The sequence below is a fragment of the Lampetra fluviatilis genome, chromosome 24, assembly GCF_964198595.1.
Source record: "Lampetra fluviatilis chromosome 24, kcLamFluv1.1, whole genome shotgun sequence".
Taxonomy (NCBI): domain Eukaryota; kingdom Metazoa; phylum Chordata; class Hyperoartia; order Petromyzontiformes; family Petromyzontidae; genus Lampetra; species Lampetra fluviatilis.
Genome location: NC_136298.1, coordinates 2,517,541 through 2,537,769, shown reverse-complemented (window position 1 = coordinate 2,537,769; position 20,229 = coordinate 2,517,541). Strand labels below are relative to the sequence as shown.

The 20,229-nt window shown below is 45.6% G+C and overlaps 10 non-coding genes across 10 annotated transcripts; all 10 read right to left on the bottom strand.

Moving 5' to 3' along the window:
- Window positions 1-803: 803 nt before the first annotated feature.
- TRNAP-AGG (transfer RNA proline (anticodon AGG)) lies at window positions 804-875 on the bottom strand. The gene has a single exon. It is a non-coding gene; the product is annotated as a tRNA-Pro (tRNA).
- An 821-nt stretch (window positions 876-1,696) lies between these two features.
- Window positions 1,697-1,768, bottom strand: TRNAP-AGG (transfer RNA proline (anticodon AGG)). Its single transcript has one exon. It is a non-coding gene; the product is annotated as a tRNA-Pro (tRNA).
- Window positions 1,769-3,467: 1,699 nt separating this feature from the next.
- On the bottom strand, window positions 3,468-3,539 carry TRNAP-AGG (transfer RNA proline (anticodon AGG)). Its single transcript has one exon. It is a non-coding gene; the product is annotated as a tRNA-Pro (tRNA).
- An 820-nt stretch (window positions 3,540-4,359) lies between these two features.
- TRNAP-CGG (transfer RNA proline (anticodon CGG)) lies at window positions 4,360-4,431 on the bottom strand. The gene has a single exon. It is a non-coding gene; the product is annotated as a tRNA-Pro (tRNA).
- Window positions 4,432-5,250: 819 nt separating this feature from the next.
- TRNAP-UGG (transfer RNA proline (anticodon UGG)) lies at window positions 5,251-5,322 on the bottom strand. Its single transcript has one exon. It is a non-coding gene; the product is annotated as a tRNA-Pro (tRNA).
- An 821-nt stretch (window positions 5,323-6,143) lies between these two features.
- Window positions 6,144-6,215, bottom strand: TRNAP-AGG (transfer RNA proline (anticodon AGG)). The gene has a single exon. It is a non-coding gene; the product is annotated as a tRNA-Pro (tRNA).
- An 8,391-nt stretch (window positions 6,216-14,606) lies between these two features.
- On the bottom strand, window positions 14,607-14,678 carry TRNAP-AGG (transfer RNA proline (anticodon AGG)). The gene has a single exon. It is a non-coding gene; the product is annotated as a tRNA-Pro (tRNA).
- Window positions 14,679-16,374: 1,696 nt separating this feature from the next.
- Window positions 16,375-16,446, bottom strand: TRNAP-AGG (transfer RNA proline (anticodon AGG)). The gene has a single exon. It is a non-coding gene; the product is annotated as a tRNA-Pro (tRNA).
- Window positions 16,447-17,266: 820 nt separating this feature from the next.
- Window positions 17,267-17,338, bottom strand: TRNAP-CGG (transfer RNA proline (anticodon CGG)). The gene has a single exon. It is a non-coding gene; the product is annotated as a tRNA-Pro (tRNA).
- A 2,768-nt stretch (window positions 17,339-20,106) lies between these two features.
- TRNAP-AGG (transfer RNA proline (anticodon AGG)) lies at window positions 20,107-20,178 on the bottom strand. Its single transcript has one exon. It is a non-coding gene; the product is annotated as a tRNA-Pro (tRNA).
- Between the last annotated feature and the right edge of the window lie 51 nt (window positions 20,179-20,229).

The window sequence follows — 20,229 nt, the reverse complement described above, 5'->3', positions numbered from 1 at the left end:
TGAATAATGTATGAAGATGAGGTTCAATCAACACTTCGATTATCTCATGAGATGAAACGTTGCTGAGAGATAATGAGCATTTTTGGCACAAATAAGTTTTGACAATGTTCTTAATACAAGATGTTGGTTAAAAATGCATGGCTATTGACTTGTACGAACAGCAATATGACCTTTCTATAACAAAAACAATGATTTGGGAACCAATATTTAAGGACATTTCTAACTTTACTCACCACACACTCTAATACTCTATTGAGATGAATACAACTCAGGTCGCAGGAGTCCTCGTGTATTGTCCTCATAATTGTCTATCACATCCCAGAAAAGTAAAACTACCGGGCTTGGAATCGGGAACTTCTTGCATCCAAAGCGAAAACCATACCCCTTGACCAACAAGCGACCTTTCTATCGACATAGCGCGTAAATACGAGTACTTGTATACAAGGATTCATGTAAAAAGCATGACTTTTGCATAGTAAACTGATGGAGAATAGGACAATGAGTCAAGAATTTGCCCAGATTTAGTCAGGCTAAAAACCATTTCAATGATGCGATTTCGTGAATTGCTTATTTTACACCAATTTTGATTTTAATCATGATTTCCTCATTGGTGTCAAGTTATTATCATGATATAAAGGCATTTGCTAATTCATGGATGAACGGAGTCCCTTCGCTAAGTCATTTATAGCATTGATTGACCATACCTCAGCATGCTGTGCAGCAAAAGTTGTGAAGATAAAAGCCAGGGCCAGTTCAAAATTGACTTGGGTTTTTGTCGACCAATCCCCAAGAAAATGGTGCTTGGGCTCGTCCGGGATTTGAACCCGGGACCTCTCGCACCCTAAGCGAGAATCATACCCCTAGACCAACGAGCCACTCATCTTCAACCAGTGAATAATGTTTGAAAATGAGGTTCAATCAACACTTCGATTATCTCATGAGATGAAACTTTGCTGAGAGATAATGAGCATTTTTGGCACAAATAAGTTTTGACAATGTTCTTAATACAAGATGTTGGTTAAAAATGCATGGCTATTGACTTGTACGAACAGCAATATGACTTTTCTATAACAAAAACAATGATTTGGGAACCAATATTTAAGGACATTTCTAACTTTACTCACCACACACTCTAACACTCTATTGAGATGAATACAACTCAGGTCGCAGGAGTCCTCGTGTATTGTTCTTATGATTGTCTACTCATCCCAGAAAAATAAACCTACCGGGCTTGGAATCGGGAACTTCTTGCATCCAAAGCGAGAACCATACCCCGAGACCAACAAGCGACCTTTCTGTCGACATAGCGCATAAATACGAGTACTTGTATACGAGGATTCATGTAAAAAGCATGACTTTTGCATAGTAAACTGACGGAGAATAGGACAATGAGTCAAGAATTTGCCCAGATTTAGTCAGGCTAAAAACCATTTCAATGATGCGATTTCGTGAATTGCTTATTTTACACCAATTTTTATTTTAATCATGATTTCCTCATTGGTGTCAAGTTATTATCCTGATATAAAGGCAATTTCTATTTCATGGATGAACGAAGGAGTCCCTTCGCTATGTCATTTATAGCATTGATTGATCATACCTCAGCATGCTGTGCAGCAAAAGTTGTGAAGATAAAAGCCAGGGATAGTTCAAAATTGACTTGGGTTTTTGTCGACCAATCCCCAAGAAAATGGTGCTTGGGCTCGTCCGGGATTTGAACCCGGGACCTCTCGCATCCTAAGCGAGAATCATACCCCTAGACCAACGAGCCACTCATCTTCAACCAGTGAATAATGTTTGAAAATGAGGTTCAATCAACACTTTGATTATCTCATGAGATGTAACTTTGCTGAAAGATCATGAGCATTTTTGGCACAAATAAGTTTTGACAATGTTCTTAATACAAGATGTTGGTTGAAAATGCATGGCTATAGACTTGTACGAACAGCAATATGACTTTTCTATAACAAAAACAATGATATGGGATCCAATATTTAAGGACATTTCTAACTTTACTCACCACACACTCTAACACTCTATTGAGATGAATACAACTCAGGTCGCAGGAGTCCTCGTGTATTGTCCTTATAATTGTCTATCACATCCCAGAAAAGTAAAACTACCGGGCTTGGAATCGGGAACTTCTTGCATCCAAAGCGAAAACCATACCCCTAGACCAACAAGCGACCTTTCTGTCGACATAGCGCGTAAATTCGAGCACTTGTATACGAGGATTCATGTAAAAAGCATGACTTTTGCATAGTAAACTGACGGAGAATAGGACAATGAGTCAAGAATTTGCCCAGATTTAGTCAGGCTAAAAACCATTTCAATGATGCGATTTTGTGAATTGCTTATTTTACACCAATTTTTATTTTAATCATGATTTCCTCATTGGTGCCAAGTTATTATCATGATATAAAGGCAATTGCTAATTCATGGATGAACGAAGGAGTCCCTTCGCTCTGTCATTTATAGCATTAATTGACCATACCTCAGCTAGCTGTGCAACAAACGTTGTGAAGATAAAAGCCAGGGCCAGTTCAAAAATGACCAATCACCAAGAAAATGGTGCTTGGGCTCGTCCGGGATTTGAACCCGGGAACTCTCGCACCCTAAGCTTGAATCATACCCCTAGACCAACGAGCCACTCATCTTCAAACAGTGAATAATGTATGAAAATGAGGTTCAATCAACACTTCGATTATCTCATGAGATGAAACTTTGCTGAGAGATAATGAGCATTTTTGGCACAAATAAGTTTTGACAATGTTCTTAATACAAGATGTTGGTTAAAAATGCATGGCTATTGACTTGTACGAACAGCAATATGACTTTTCTATAACAAAAACAATGATTTGGGAACCAATATTTAAGGACATTTCTAACTTTACTCACCACACACTCTAACACTCTATTGAGATGAATACAACTCAGGTCGCAGGAGTCCTCGTGTATTGTCCTCATAATTGTCTATCACATCCCAGAAAAGTAAAACTACCGGGCTTGGAATCGGGAACTTCTTGCATCCAAAGCGAAAACCATACCCCTTGACCAACAAGCGACCTTTCTATCGACATAGCGCGTTAATACGAGTACTTGTATACAAGGATTCATGTAAAAAGCATGACTTTTGCATAGTAAACTGATGGAGAATAGGACAATGAGTCAAGAATTTGCCCAGATTTAGTCAGGCTAAAAACCATTTCAATGATGCGATTTCGTGAATTGCTTATTTTACACCAATTTTGATTTTAATCATGATTTCCTCATTGGTGTCAAGTTATTATCATGATATAAAGGCATTTGCTAATTCATGGATGAACGAAGGAGTCCCTTCGCTATGTCATTTATAGCATTGATTGACCATACCTCAGCATGCTGTACAGCAAAAGGTGTGAAGATAAAACCTGGGGCCAGTTAAAAATTGACTTGGTCTTTGTCGACGAATCCCCAAGAAAATGGCGCTTGGGCTCGTCCGGGATTTGAACCCGGGACCTCTCACACCCTAAGCGAGAATCATACCCCTAGACCAACAAGCCACTCATCTTCAAACAGTGAATAATGTATGAAAATTAGGTTAAATCAACACTTCGATTATCTCATGAGATGAAACTTTGCTGAGAGATAATGAGCATTTTTGGCACAAATAAGTTTTGACAATGTTCTTAATACAAGATGTTGGTTAAAAATGCATGGCTATTGACTTGTACGAACAGCAATATGACTTTTCTATAACAAAAACAATGATTTGGGAACCAATATGAAGGACATTTCTAACTTTACTCACCACACACTCTAACACTCTATTGAGATGAATACAACTCAGGTCGCAGGAGTCCTCGTGTATTGTCCTTATAATTTTCTATCACATCCCAGAAAAGTAAAACTACCGGGCTTGGAATCGGGAACTTCTTGCATCCAAAGCGAGAACCATACCCCGAGACCAACAAGCGACCTTTCTGTCGACATAGCACATAAATACGAGTACTTGTATACGAGGATTCATGTAAAAAGCATGACTTTTGCAAAGTAAACTGACGGAGAATAGGACAATGAGTCAAGAATATGCCCAGATTTAGTCAGGCTAAAAACCATTTCAATGATGCGATTTGGTGAATTGCTTATTTTACACCAATTTTGATTTTAATCATGATTTCCTCATTGGTGTCAAGTTAGTATCATGATATAAAGGAAATTGCTAATTTATTGATGAACAAAGGAGTCCTGACGCTATGTCATTGATAGCATTGATTGGCCATTTCTCAGCTTGCTGTACAGCAAAAGTTGTGAAGATAAAAGCCAGGGCCAGTTCAAAATTGACTTGGTCTTTGTCGACGAATCCCCAAGAAAATGGTGCTTGGGCTCGTCCGGGATTTGAACCCGGGACCTCTCGCACCCGAAGCGAGAATCATACCCCTAGACCAACGAGCCACTCATCCTCAAGCAGTGAATAATGTTTGAAAATGAGGTTCAATCAACACTTCGATTATGTCATGAGATGTAACTTTGCTGATAGATAATGAGAATTTTTAGCACAAATAAGTTTTGACAATGTTCTTAATACAAGATGTTGGTTAAAAATGCATGGCTATTGACTTGTACGAACAGCAATATGACTTTTCTATAACAAAAACAATTATATGGGAACCACTATTTAAGGACATTTCTAACTTTACTCACCACACACTCTAATACTCTATTGAGATGAATACAACTCAGGTCGCAGGAGTCCTCGTGTATTGTCCTTATAATTGTCTATCACATCCCAGAAAAGTAAAACTACCGGGCTTGGAATTCTGAACTTCTTGCATCCAAAGCGAAAACCATACCCCGAGACCAACAAGCAACCTTTGTGTCCACATAGCGCATAAATACGAATACTTGTATACGAGGCTTCATTAAAAAGCATTACTTTTGAATAGTAAACTGACAGAGAATAGGACAATGAGTCAAGAATTTGCCCAGATTGAGTCAGGCACAAACCCTTTCAATGACGCGATTTCTTGAATTGCTTATTTTACACCAATTTTGATTTTAATCATGATATCATCATTGGTGTCAAGTTATTATCATGATATAAAGTAAATTGCTAATTTATTGATGAACAAAGGAGTCCTGACTCTATGTCATTGATAGCATTGATTGGCCATACCTCAGCTTGCTGTACAGCAAAAGGTGTGAAGATAAAAGCAAGGGCCAGTTCAAAATTGACTTGGTCTTTGTCGACGAATCCCCAAGAAAATGGTGCTTGGGCTCGTCCGGGATTTGAACCCGGGACCTCTCGCACCCAAAGCGAGAATCATACCCCTAGACCAACGAGCCACTCATCCTCAAGCAGTGAATAATGTATGAAAATGAGGTTCAATCAACACTTCGATTATCTCATGAGATGAAACTTTGCTGAGAGATAATGAGCATTTTTGGCACAAATAAGTTTTGACAATGTTCCTAATACAAGATGTTGGTTAAAAATGCATGGCTATTGACTTGTACGAACAGCAATATGACTTTTCTATAACAAAAACAATGATTTGGGAACCAATATTTAAGGACATTTCTAACTTTACTCACCACACACTCTAACACTCTATTGAGATGAATACAACTCAGGTCGGAGGACTCTTCGTGTATTGTTCTTATGATTGTCTACTCATTCCAGAAAAATAAACCTACCGGGCTTGGAATCGGGAACTTCTTGCATCCAAAGCGAGAACCATACCCCCAGACCAACAAGCGACCTTTCTGTCGACATAGCGGATAAATACGAGTACTTGTATACGAGGATTCATGTAAAAAGCATGACTTTTGCATAGTAAACTGACGGAGAATAGGACAATGAGTCAAGAATTTGCCCAGATTTAGTCAGGCTAAAAACCATTTCAATGATGCGATTTCGTGAATTGCTTATTTTACACCAATTTTTATTTTAATCATGATTTCCTCATTGGTGTCAAGTTATTATCCTGATATAAAGGCAATTTCTATTTCATGGATGAACGAAGGAGTCCCTTCGCTATGTCATTTATAGCATTGATTGACCATACCTCAGCATGCTGTGCAGCAAAAGTTGTGAAGATAAAAGCCAGGGATAGTTCAAAATTGACTTGGGTTTTTGTCGACCAATCCCCAAGAAAATGGTGCTTGGGCTCGTCCGGGATTTGAACCCGGGACCTCTCGCACCCTAAGCGAGAATCATACCCCTAGACCAACGAGCCACTCATCTTCAACCAGTGAAAAATGTTTGAAAATGAGGTTCAATCAACACTTCGATTATCTCATGAGATGTAACTTTGCTGAAAGATCATGAGCATTTTTGGCACAAATAAGTTTTGACAATGTTCTTAATACAAGATGTTGGTTGAAACTGCATGGCTATAGACTTGTACGAACAGCAATATGACTTTTCTATAACAAAAACAATGATATGGGATCCAATATTTAAGGACATTTCTAACTTTACTCACCACACACTCTAATACTCCCTTGAGATGAATAAAACTCAGGTCGGAGGACTCTTCGTGTATTGTTCTTATGATTGTCTACTCATCCCAGATAAATAAACCTACCGGGCTTGGAATCGGGAACTTCTTGCATCCAAAGCGAGAACCATACCCCCAGACCAACAAGCGACCTTTCTGTCGACATAGCGGATAAATACGAGTGAAGTATTGGAAAATGACGGCAGGAAACTCCTTGACGGGAACACACTTCTTTTATTAAATCTTGACTTGTAACGATACAACGCGTGGCCTCTCTTCTTCACAATGCGGTCACCATACAACGGTACAACTCGTGACCTCTTCTCTCCGCCCTACGCTTCTCTTGACTCTCTTAGATTCTGTGCTGCTGGCTCTCTGTGCCTCGTGTAGACTCCGCGCCTCGGCTACACTCTTCTCTCGCCTCGTGTAGACTCTGCGCCTCTGCTACACTCTCCACTCGCCTCGTGTAGACTTTGCATCTCTCTCTGGCTACACCGTATGCATACTCGGCTCGTGTAGACCTTTCTCTCTCTCTGGCTACACCGTATGCATACTCGGCTCGTGTAGACCTTTCTCTCTCTCTGGCTACACACTATACATTACTCAGCTCGTGTAGACCGTTCTCTCTCTCTGGCTACACACTATACATTACTCAGCTCGTGTAGACCGTTCTCTCTCTCTGGCTACACACTATAAATTACTCAGCTCGTGTAGACCGTTCTCTCTCTCTGGCTACACACTTATACCTTACTCTCCTCTACTCTCCATTACTCTCCTCTCCGGGCTCTATCTCTGCACCTTCGTCTTCATTCTTAGATGGTTCCACTTCTGCCTCCTACTCCTCTGTGCATCACCTTATATATCTCTTCCTCCCGGGAGACGGAGCGGATGCGGACCTCAACGTCGGCACTGCTCCTCAGTTACCCAATCACCACGCGCTATCTCCACGATCCGTTTTCGCCCAGCGCGTGTTTCCACTCCCCGACCAATCACACCGCGCTGCCACCCGATCACTCCCTCTCAGCGCGTCACCGGCACACAGCCAATCAGCAGCACTACCCCCACCCGCGCACTGACGCCTGCTCCTCCCCGTCAGCGCGCGTCACCACACACACACCCGTACATACGCGCTGGCACACGACGTATACACCCAGCGCGTATCACCACTACATCACCCCCTCCCACATAGCTCGCAGCCGGCCCGGCTGCTAACAACAACCAACCGCAACGATAAGACAACAACCAATCAAAAAAAAAACCCGTAACCCCCCCAGTGTGCCCCGTAACATAACAACAACAACAAGAACTATGTACAGATTGACAATGAACACGAAAAGTCAACAATAACACAATACAAGCAAATTCCAAAAAACGAACGCGCCCCACGTCCCTGCGACCACACGCAGTGACGAGGCGCTGCAACTGCTCCGACTCCTCACGAGGCAGGTCATGCAAAGTAGCACGACCTGGCGCGAGTCCGTCTGGCTGGTCCGTCGTATGGGGCGGGACACTGACGACCGTCCGGCGGTTCCGGCTGCTCCAAACGGCGCGGAACGGGCCTGAAAGGGCCGGCCCCGCCGCGGAGATCCGGCCGCCGGTGATCGGCAGCTGTCAGTTCCGAGACACCTGGGAGCAGATCAGGCGAAAATACGTGCGGATCAGGCAGAGACATTTCTCCCTCTGGGTCGCCGGTCACGTCACACGCCCGGCCATCACGACACAAGGGGAGGCCATATGGAGGCGAGAACGGTTTCAGTCCGGAGGGGTGAACGTACCAACGGCGCTTTCCCCACTTTATCTGAACGCACTGGGGCCGTGCAACGCGCACGACCTCCACGGGTCCCCTCCACGGTCTCAACAATTTAGGCGACGTAGCCAAGGGTGCCTGAGGGCAATGCAGCCAGGCCCTGTCACCAGGTTTCCATTCGTGCATGGACACCTTCCGTGCCCGCAACCGTTCATTAGCAATTTGGCGAGCCCGCGAATTAAGCCGTGCGGCCTCCCTCGCCTCTGTCAGCTTGTGAATATTAAACTTAATATGTTCAGCCAATTTAGAATTAGTTCGTGGAGCGGACAGGCCAAGTTGCGTTTCCATTGGCGGGTCAGCTTCCCGACCGTACATCAAATAGAATGGGGAAAACCCCGTAGCTGCATGGGGGGCCATTCTATACGCGGCAAGGACTCCCGGGACCTGCAGGTCCCAATCTACATGTGCCTCGCACACCTGCTGGCACAGCATGGAAGTCAAAGTTTTGTGGAGCCTCTCCACCATCCCGTCTGTCTGCGGGTGGTACGGGGAGGTCCGCACCTTCTTGGTACCCAACAGATCGCACACCTCTTGCAACAATTTACTCGAAAAATTTTTACCTTGGTCGGTCAACAGGCGTTCGGGAGCCCCCTTGTCCAGGACATAGCCCTGGACGAAGGCGTCCGTCACAGCCGCTGCCGACTGGTTAGCGAGAGGCCACGCCATAGGCCATCGGGTAAAGTATTCGACCCCCACTAACAAATATTTATTCCCTCTCGGCGTGACTGGGAAGGGCCCCAAAATATCGAGTGCAACGAGCTCGTTGGTACGCGAGACCTGAATAGATTGCAGCGGTGGATTAGCTGCCACGGGCGGTGGTTTACGCCTGGCGCACTCAACGCACCCCTTCAGAATATTTACCACATCACTTCCCATTCCCGGCCAGTAATAGTCACGCTGAAGCAGGGCAAGCGTCTTGTTAACTCCCAAGTGCAAGAGGCGTTCGTGTGCCGCCAAGACAACCCTCCCCCTCACAGCGGAAGGCACCACGAGTGCGTTCCGCCGGGACAAACTGTCCCATCTCAATAACATGCCCTGCTCAAGCACATAGGAGCCGGTACGCTCCTGGTCCCCCTCGGGACCCCCAACCTTGCGGCGCAATGCTAGCAGCGAGCTGTCCGCCATCTGGAGACGGCCCCATTCGCTGAGCGACAACGAGAGCAGCGAGTCCCGACCCTGAGAGGCAGTGGAATCATCCACGATCGGTGCGCCCGCTGTCGCAGCCAGTGCCCCCATCTCCCCCGCAAGCGTCGGTTTACAGCGCGCCGATCCCGACAAACACGCGCATTCATCACAAGGCAACAACCGCGACAAGCAATCGGCATTTGTGTGTCGCAACCCCTTACGGTACGTAGTCGTAAACTGATAGTCCTGGAGGACTTCCAACCAACGCGACAACTGGCCCGAGGGTTGGGCGACCCTCAATGAATACTGTAGCGCCGCGTGGTCCGTTCGGACCGTAAAGTGACGACCATAGAGATATGGCCTAAACTGCTGCACAAAAAAGACAATGGCAAGCAGCTCGCGACGGGTGACGCAGTAGCGCTGCTCCGCCGGAGACAACACCCTACTACCGTAGGCGACAACTCTTTCGACACCCCCAACGACTTGGGATAGCACCCCCCCAATGCCCGTGTTGCTAGCATCCGTGTCCAGCAAAAAGGGACTCGCAAAATCGGGATAACACAAGGGTGGGGCACCCACCAAGGCGTCCCGGAGGGAGCGAAACGCGGCCTCCTCCTCCGGTCCCCATTTGAACTTCACTCCTTTCGCCGTTAGAGCGTGCAAGGGTTTTGCAATAGTGGCGAAGTGCTCAACGAACCGCCGATAATAAGAAGCAAACCCGATGAAACTACGCACGTCGGAAACGGACGTAGGTGTCGGCCACGAACCGACACAATCCGTCTTCGCGGGATCGGTGGAGATCCCCGAAGAATCGACAATGTGACCCAAGTATCTAACCGACCTACGAAGGAGGTGACATTTGGCCGGTTTAAATTTCAACTTAGCCGATCGCATTCGCAAGAACACCCCTCTCAATCGCTGCAGGTGTTCTTCAAACGTTTTACTGAAAACAATGACATCGTCCATATAAATAAAGCATGTATCCCACTGCAAGCCCGACAAAACCAACTCCATAAGTCGCTGAAACGTCGCTGGAGAGGAGTGAAGTCCCATGGGTAACCGGTTAAACTGGAACAGCCCCCCTGGAGTCCGAAATGCTGTCTTAGGTTTCGACTCTTCGTCGAGCGGCAACTGCCAAAACCCCGATAACAAATCAAGAGTCGAAAAATATCGCGCACCAGACAATGCATCGAGGGACTCATCCATCCTGGGGAGCGGATACGCGTCAGCCACAGAGATCTTATTCAGGCGACGGAAATCAACGCAGAATCGCAGGGACCCGTCCTGCTTCTTAACCAGCACAATAAGGGCTCCCCATGGGCTAGAGGAGGGCGAAATAATATCGGCTTCTAGCATTTCGTTAACAGCCGACTGAACGTGTTCCTTCTCCACGGGACTCAGTCGGAAGGGATTTAGCTTGACCGGCGCCGCATCGCCCGTTTCAATGTGATGGTGCAACAAATCCGTGCACCCAATGTCATACTTATGTTTACTGAACACATCAGAGAATTCAATGAGCAAATCGCGCAGCGCACCCAACTGCGCCGCCGACAAATCGTCCGAGGCGGCGCATAGCGAATGGACCCACTCAAGGTCTTCCCTTGGCTCAACGTCCCGCGCGGGGCTCGAGCCCACCTGCGCAACCAACCCATCATCCACAGGGACCCGCGCCGCGTGAGCCAGCACGGTGCCCTGCGGAATGACAGCTGGTCGCGCCCCCGCGTTCAAAACCATCACAAACGGATCCCTGTCAGCCCGCACCAAAGTGTGAGCCACCGATAAATCAAGACCCCCGACAGCCTTGTTAGAAGGACCCAAAAGCATACTTTGTCCCGAAGCCTCCCTCACCCATGGTTTCCGCAACCGGAGGGGAATCAACATCTGTGAACCCGGGGGCACTTGCACGGTCTGCGTCGCCACCGCTTGTATCGTGGCGCACGCCGTCCGAATGTCAGTAGGGCCCGTCAAAAATGAAATCCGGCGACCCGATGGCAGTTCAATGCATCGTTGATCAATAAGAATTTTGATAGGCATTTTAGCCAAAAAATCGGTGCCCAAAAGACACGGAACTGCCAAAGAAGACGAAACGAAAACGGGTCCCGACAATTTGATATCTCCAATGCAAATGGACGCCCTAACCTGACCGATAATGCCCAACGATCCCCCATTAGCGGCGTAAAATGGCACATCCACTGGAAGCAGCGGACGGCATTGGACTGGAAGAATATTATAAATGAGGTCCGATATGATAGTTGCCGATGCCCCCGTGTCCACTAACACTCTAATCTCAACCCCATCAATAGATCCCGTAACAACGGACGAACCCGCCGAAGCAGCCACAATTCTATGCCCCAATTCCGCCCATTCAATGTCTCCCTGGTCCCGGCCGAACCCCCCTCGCCGAACCGAATCCCCGAACCTTAACTGGCCCTCCTCCGCCGCAACGCGGCGTCCCATGTGTGCCGAATAAACAGGCCGAGCGTGTGAGGTGCCGCGACTTGCCGGGGATTGTAGAGATGACTTGGGCTCTCGGTCGTCGTCCAGCCGAGCTCCCATGGCGCGCTGACGTGGAGCGCGGCACCCGGACGCCACGTGGCCCCGGAGGCCGCAGTTATAGCACGTGACGAGGGTCGGAGTAGATCTTGGTTGCTCCGACTTTCGGCCCGATCGCAGAGGCGACCGGGCCCCCGGCCTCAAGTCCCCTGGTCGTCCCATGGCGAACGCCTCCTCTCGTGGGCTGACGACTTGGGGTTCGGTGACCACCGAACCCGGGGCTGCGACGACAGCAGCGTTGCAACCAACGCCTTGTTTCCGTTGTAGGGCCTCGTGCGCTTGAATACTCGTGGCGACTCTCAAAGAAGAAATATCAATCTCGTCAGCTGTGTTGATAGGGACCCCCAGGTCCTGCGCCAACTTAAGCAGCTGCTCCAAAACCATCGCGTCTTGGCCCTCCTCGTCCATCCGAGGGAACGCAGCATCAGCAAGAGCCAGCAACGCCGTGCGATAGGCCAGCGCGGTCTCCGTGGCCGCTTTCCGTCTTGCGTAGAAATGATGGCGGCACGCCGAGGGAGGTCCGTAGACCCTGGCCAACAAACCCAGCGCATCCTTCAGCGTGGAGCGGTCCGACTTCCGTGCAGCCCTGAAGGCCGCGAGCGCATCGTCGTCCAGCATGGCGGGCAACGCCCGCAGCGCCGTAGCATCGGACCACGCTGACATCTCTTGATGCGCCAAAAATCTTCGCTGAAATTGGCCCCAGTCACCGCCTTCCGCCTTGAAGGCTGACAACGTGGGCAGATGCTGCTGAAAAATGAAGTCATCCGCCTCGTGGTTCCTCTCCGCCTGTCCGTCGGTGTCTAAGATGGCGGCTCCAGCAGCAGACGTAAAATGGCGGACCCCCTCGCGCGCTGATGACGTCGATGCGCGCGCTTGGGAACCCACCACCACGTGGCGCTCGCCGTTCCTGCCAAAAGTAGGCCCAGGCGCAATGGCGGGAATCCCCCATTCGTTTTGGCGGGAATCTGCGGGGCGACCTTGTAAAATGTCCCCCACCGTCCCCGCTCCTCCCGACGAGCTGATCTCCGCCAAGATGGACGCGGCGGCGAGCAGCAGCTCCGCCAGTCGGGAGTGCGCCTCACGAAGCCCGGCGTCGGTCCCCGGTCGCTCGGCCGGCGCCGTCGACGGATCCTGTAGCGTGGGCAAGTCCTCCTCCTCACCCCCCGCCACCAGCGGCCCCGAGTCGTCCAGGTTTTCCTCGCGGTCAATCCCGTGGGTCCTACGGGTCTTCCTTGTCTCCATGCTTGGAAGCCCGTTTCACTTCTGACGCCAGATGAAATATTGGAAAATGACGGCAGGAAACTCCTTGACGGGAACACACTTCTTTTATTAAATCTTGACTTGTAATGATACAACGCGTGGCCTCTCTTCTTCACAATGCGGTCACCATACAACGGTACAACTCGTGACCTCTTCTCTCCGCCCTACGCTTCTCTTGACTCTCTTAGATTCTGTGCTGCTGGCTCTCTGTGCCTCGTGTAGACTCCGCGCCTCGGCTACACTCTTCTCTCGCCTCGTGTAGACTCTGCGCCTCTGCTACACTCTCCACTCGCCTCGTGTAGACTTTGCATCTCTCTCTGGCTACACCGTATGCATACTCGGCTCGTGTAGACCTTTCTCTCTCTCTGGCTACACCGTATGCATACTCGGCTCGTGTAGACCTTTCTCTCTCTCTGGCTACACACTATACATTACTCAGCTCGTGTAGACCGTTCTCTCTCTCTGGCTACACACTATACATTACTCAGCTCGTGTAGACCGTTCTCTCTCTCTGGCTACACACTATACATTACTCAGCTCGTGTAGACCGTTCTCTCTCTCTGGCTACACACTTATACCTTACTCTCCTCTACTCTCCATTACTCTCCTCTCCGGGCTCTATCTCTGCACCTTCGTCTTCATTCTTAGATGGTTCCACTTCTGCCTCCTACTCCTCTGTGCATCACCTTATATATCTCTTCCTCCCGGGAGACGGAGCGGATGCGGACCTCAACGTCGGCACCGCTCCTCAGTTACCCAATCACCACGCGCTATCTCCACGATCCGTTTTCGCCCAGCGCGTGTTTCCACTCCCCGACCAATCACACCGCGCTGCCACCCGATCACTCCCTCTCAGCGCGTCACCGGCACACAGCCAATCAGCAGGACTACCCCCACCCGCGCACTGATGCCTGCTCCTCCCCGTCAGCGCGCGTCACCACACACACACCCGTACATACGCGCTGGCACACGACGTATACACCCAGCGCGTATCACCACTACACGAGTACTTGTATACGAGGATTCATGTAAAAAGCATGACTTTTGCATAGTAAACTGACGGAGAATAGGACAATGAGTCAAGAATTTGCCCAGATTTAGTCAGGCTAAAAACCATTTCAATGATGCGATTTCGTGAATTGCTTATTTTACACCAATTTTTATTTTAATCATGATTTCCTCATTGGTGTCAAGTTATTATCCTGATATAAAGGCAATTTCTATTTCATGGATGAACGAAGGAGTCCCTTCGCTATGTCATTTATAGCATTGATTGACCATACCTCAGCATGCTGTGCAGCAAAAGTTGTGAAGATAAAAGCCAGGGATAGTTCAAAATTGACTTGGGTTTTTGTCGACCAATCCCCAAGAAAATGGTGCTTGGGCTCGTCCGGGATTTGAACCCGCGACCTCTCGCACCCTAAGCGAGAATCATACCCCTAGACCAACGAGCCACTCATCTTCAACCAGTGAATAATGTTTGAAAATGAGGTTCAATCAACACTTCGATTATCTCATGAGATGTAACTTTGCTGAAAGATCATGAGCATTTTTGGCACAAATAAGTTTTGACAATGTTCTTAATACAAGATGTTGGTTGAAAATGCATGGCTATAGACTTGTACGAACAGCAATATGACTTTTCTATAACAAAAACAATGATATGGGATCCAATATTTAAGGACATTTCTAACTTTACTCACCACACACTCTAATACTCCCTTGAGATGAATAAAACTCAGGTCGGAGGACTCTTCGTGTATTGTTCTTATGATTGTCTACTCATCCCAGATAAATAAACCTACCGGGCTTGGAATCGGGAACTTCTTGCATCCAAAGCGAAAACCATACCCCTAGACCAACAAGCGACCTTTCTGTCGACATAGCGCGTAAATTCGAGCACTTGTATACGAGGATTCATGTAAAAAGCATGACTTTTGCATAGTAAACTGACGGAGAATAGGACAATGAGTCAAGAATTTGCCCAGATTTAGTCAGGCTAAAACATTTCAATGATGCGATTTCGTGAATTGCTTATTTTACACCAATTTTGATTTTAATCATGATTTCCTCATTGGTGTCAAGTTATTATCATGATATAAAGGCATTTGCTAATTCATGGATGAACGAAGGAGTCCCTTCGCTATGTCATTTATAGCATTGATTGACCATACCTCAGCATGCTGTGCAGCAAAAGTTGTGAAGATAAAAGCCAGGGCCAGTTCAAAAATGACCAATTTCCAAGAAAATGGTGCTTGGGCTCGTCCGGGATATGAACCCGGGACATCTCGCACCATAAGCTAGAATCAGACCCCTAGACCAACGAGCCACTCATCTTCAAACAGTGAATAATGTATGAAAATGAGGTTCAATCAACACTTCGATTATCTCATGAGATAAAACTTTGCTGAGAGATAATGAGCATTTTTGGCACAAATAAGTTTTGACAATGTTCTTAATACAAGATGTTGGTTAAAAATGCATAGCTATTGACTTGTACGAACAGCAATATGACTTTTCTATAACAAAAACAATGATTTGGGAACCAATATTTAAGGACATTTCTAACTTTACTCACCACACACTCTAACACTCTATTGAGATGAATACAACTCAGGTCGCAGGAGTCCTCGTGTATTGTCCTCATAATTGTCTATCACATCCCAGAAAAGTAAAACTACCGGGCTTGGAATCGGGAACTTCTTGCATCCAAAGCGAAAACCATACCCCTTGACCAACAAGCGACCTTTCTATCGACATAGCGCATTAATACGAGTACTTGTATACAAGGATTCATGTAAAAAGCATGACTTTTGCATAGTAAACTGATGGAGAATAGGACAATGAGTCAAGAATTTGCCCAGATTTAGTCAGGCTAAAAACCATTTCAATGATGCGATTTCGTGAATTGCTTATTTTACACCAATTTTGATTTTAATCATGATTTCCTCATTGGTGTCAAGTTATTATCATGATATAAAGGCATTTGCTAATTCATGGATGAACGAAGGAGTCCCTTCGCTATGTCATTTATAGCATTGATTGACCATACCTCAGCATGCTGTACAGCAAAAGGTGTGAAGATAAAACCTGGGGCCAGTTAAAAATTGACTTGGTCTTTGTCGACGAATCCCCAAGAAAATGGTGCTTGGGCTCGTCCGGGATTTGAACCTGGGACCTCTCACACCCTAAGCGAGAATCATACCCCTAGACCAACGAGCCACTCATCTTCAAACAGTGAATAATGTATGAAAATTAGGTTCAATCAACACTTCGATAATCTCATGAGATGAAACTTTGCTGAGAGATAATGAGCATTTTTGGCACAAATAAGTTTTGACAATGTTCTTAATACAAGATGTTGGTTAAAAATGCATGGCTATTGACTTGTACGAACAGCAATATGACTTTTCTATAACAAAAACAATGATTTGGGAACCAATATGAAGGACATTTCTAACTTTACTCACCACACACTCTAACACTCTATTGAGATGAATACAACTCAGGTCGCAGGAGTCCTCGTGTATTGTCCTTACAATTTTCTATCACATCCCAGAAAAGTAAAACTACCGGGCTTGGAATCGGGAACTTCTTGCATCCAAAGCGAGAACCATACCCCGAGACCAACAAGCGACCTTTCTGTCGACATAGCACATAAATACGAGTACTTGTATACGAGGATTCATGTAAAAAGCTTGACTTTTGCAAAGTAAACTGACGGAGAATAGGACAATGAGTCAAGAATATGCCCAGATGTAGTCAGGCTAAAAACCATTTCAATGATGCGATTTGGTGAATTGCTTATTTTACACCAATTTTGATTTTAATCATGATATCATCATTGGTGTCAAGTTAGTATCATGATATAAAGTAAATTGCTAATTTATTGATGAACAAAGGAGTCCTGACGCTATGTCATTGATAGCATTGATTGGCCATACCTCAGCTTGCTGTACAGCAAAAGTTGTGAAGATAAAAGCAAGGGCCAGTTCAAAATTGACTTGGTCTTTGTCGACGAATCCCCAAGAAAATGGTGCTTGGGCTCGTCCAGGATTTGAACCCGGGACCTCTCGCACCCGAAGCGAGAATCATACCCCTAGACCAACGAGCCACTCATCTTCAACCAGTGAATAATGTTTGAAAATGAGGTTCAATCAACATTTCGATTATCTCATGAGATGTAACTTTGCTGAGAGATAATGAACATTTTTGGCACATATAAGTTTTGACAATGTTCTTAATACAAGATGTTGGTTAAAAATGCATGGCTATTGACTTGTACGAACAGCAATATAAATTTTATATAACAAAAACAATGATATGGGAACCAATATTTAAGGACATTTCTAACTTTACTCACCACACACTCTAACACTCTATTGAGATGAATACAACTCAGGTCGCAGGAGCCCTCGTGTATTGTCCTTATAATTGTCTACTCATCCCAGAAAAATAAAACTACCGGGCTTGGAATTCGGAACTTCTTGCATCCAAAGCGAGAACCATACCCCTAGACCAACAAGCAACCTTTGCGTCCACATGACGCATGAATATGAATACTTGTATACGAGGCTTCATTAAAAAGCATGACTTTTGAATAGTAAACTGACGGAGAATAGGACAATGAGTCAAGAATTTGCCCAGATTGAGTCAGGCACAAACCCTTTCAATGACGAGATTTCTTGAATTGCTTATTTTACACCAATTTTGATTTTAATCATGATATCATCATTGGTGTCAAGTTATTATCATGATATAAAGGAAATTGCTAATTTATTGATGAACGAAGGAGTCCCGACGCTATGTCATTGATAGCATTGATTGGCCATACCTCAGCATGCTGTACAGCAAAAGTTGTGAAGTTAAAAGCCAGGGCCTGTTCAAAATTGACTTGTTCTTTGTCGACGAATCCCCAAGAAAATGGTGCTTGGGCGCGTCCGGGATTTGAACCCGGGAACTCTCGCACCCGAAGCGAGAATCATACCACTAGACCAGGGGTCGGCAACCTACGGCTCTGGAGCCGCATGCGGCTCTTTACGGGCTGCTTCTTGACGATATGTACGTATGTACAGTATGTACTCAGATGCATTGCGGCTCTTGAAATACTGAATTTTGTACCGAATTGGAAAGAAATGGCTCTTCTTGTTATTTTGGTTGCCGACCCCTGCCCTAGACCAACGAGCCACTCATCTTCAAACAGTGAATAATGTTTGAAAATGAGGTTCAATCAACACTTCGATTATCTCATGAGATGTAACTTTGCTGAGAGATAATGAGCATTTTTGGCACAAATAAGTTTTGACAATGTTCTTAATACAAGATGTTGGTTAAAAATGCATGGCTATTGACTTGTACGAACAGCAATATGACTTTTCTATAACAAAAACAATGATATGGGAACCAATATTTAAGGACATGTCTAACTTTACTCACCACACACTCTAATACTCTGTTGAGATGAATACAACTCAGGTCAGAGGAGTCCTCGTGTATTGTCCTTATGATTGTCTACTCATCCCAGAAAAATAAACCTACCGGGCTTGGAATCGGGAACTTCTTGCATCCAAAGTGAGAACCATACCCCTAGACCAACAAGCGACCTTTCTGTCGACATAGCGCGTAAATACGAGTACTTGTATACGAGGATTCATGTAAAAAGCATGACTTTTGCATATTAAACTGACGAAGAATAGGACAATGAGTCAAGAATTTGCCCAGATTTAGTCAGGCTATAAACCATTTCAATGATGCGATTTCGTGAATGGCTTATTTTACACCAATTTTTATTTAAATCATGATTTCCTCATTGGTGTCAAGTTATTATCATGATATAAAGGCAATTGCTAATTCATGGATGAACGAAGGAGTCCCTTTGCTATGTCATTTATGGCATTGATTGACCATACCTCAGCATGCTGTGTAGCAAAAGTGGTGAAGATAAAAGCCAAGGCCAGTTCAAAATTTACCAATCCCCAAGAACATGGTGCTTGGGCTTGACCGGGATTTGAACCCGGGACCTCTCACACCCAAAGCGAGAATCATACCCCTAGACCAACGAGCCACTCATCTTCAAACAGTGAATAATGTTTGAAAATGAGGTTCAATCAACACTTCGATTATCTCATGAGATGTAACTTTGCTGAGAGATAATGAGCATTTATAGCACAAATAAGTTTTGACAATGTTCTTAATACAAGATGTTGGTTAAAAATGCATGGCTATTGACTTGAACGAAAAGCAATATGACTTTGCTATAACAAAAACAATGATATGGGAACCAATATTTAAGGACATTTCTAACTTTACTAACCACACACTCTAACACTCTATTGAGATTAATACAACTCAGGTCGCAGGAGTCCTCGTGTATTGTCCTTATAATTGTCTACTCATCCCAGAAAAGTAAAACTACCCGGCTGGGAATTCTGAACTTCTTGCATCCAAAGCGAAAACCATACCCCGAGACCAACAAGCAACCTTTGTGTCCACATAGCGCATAAATACGAATACTTGTATACGAGGCTTCATTAAAAAGCATTACTTTTGAATAGTAAACTGACAGAGAATCGGACAATGAGTCAAGAATTTGCCCAGATTGAGTCAGGCACAAACCCTTTCAATGACGAGATTTCTTGAATTGCTTATTTTACACCAATTTTGATTTTAATCATGATATCATCATTGGTGTCAAGTTATTATCATGATATAAAGGAAATTGCTAATTTATTGATGAACGAAGGAGTCCCGACGCTATGTCATTGATAGCATTGTTTGGCCATACCTCAGCATGCTGTACACCAAAAGTTGTGAAGTTAAAAGCCAGGGCCAGTTCAAAATTGACTTGGTCTTTGTCGACGAATCCCCAAGAAAATGGTGCTTGGGCTCGTCCGGGATTTGAACCCGGGACCTCTCGCACCCTAAGCGAGAATCATACCCCTAGACCAACGAGCCACTCATCTTCAAACAGTGAATAATGTTTGAAAATGAGGTTCAATCAACACT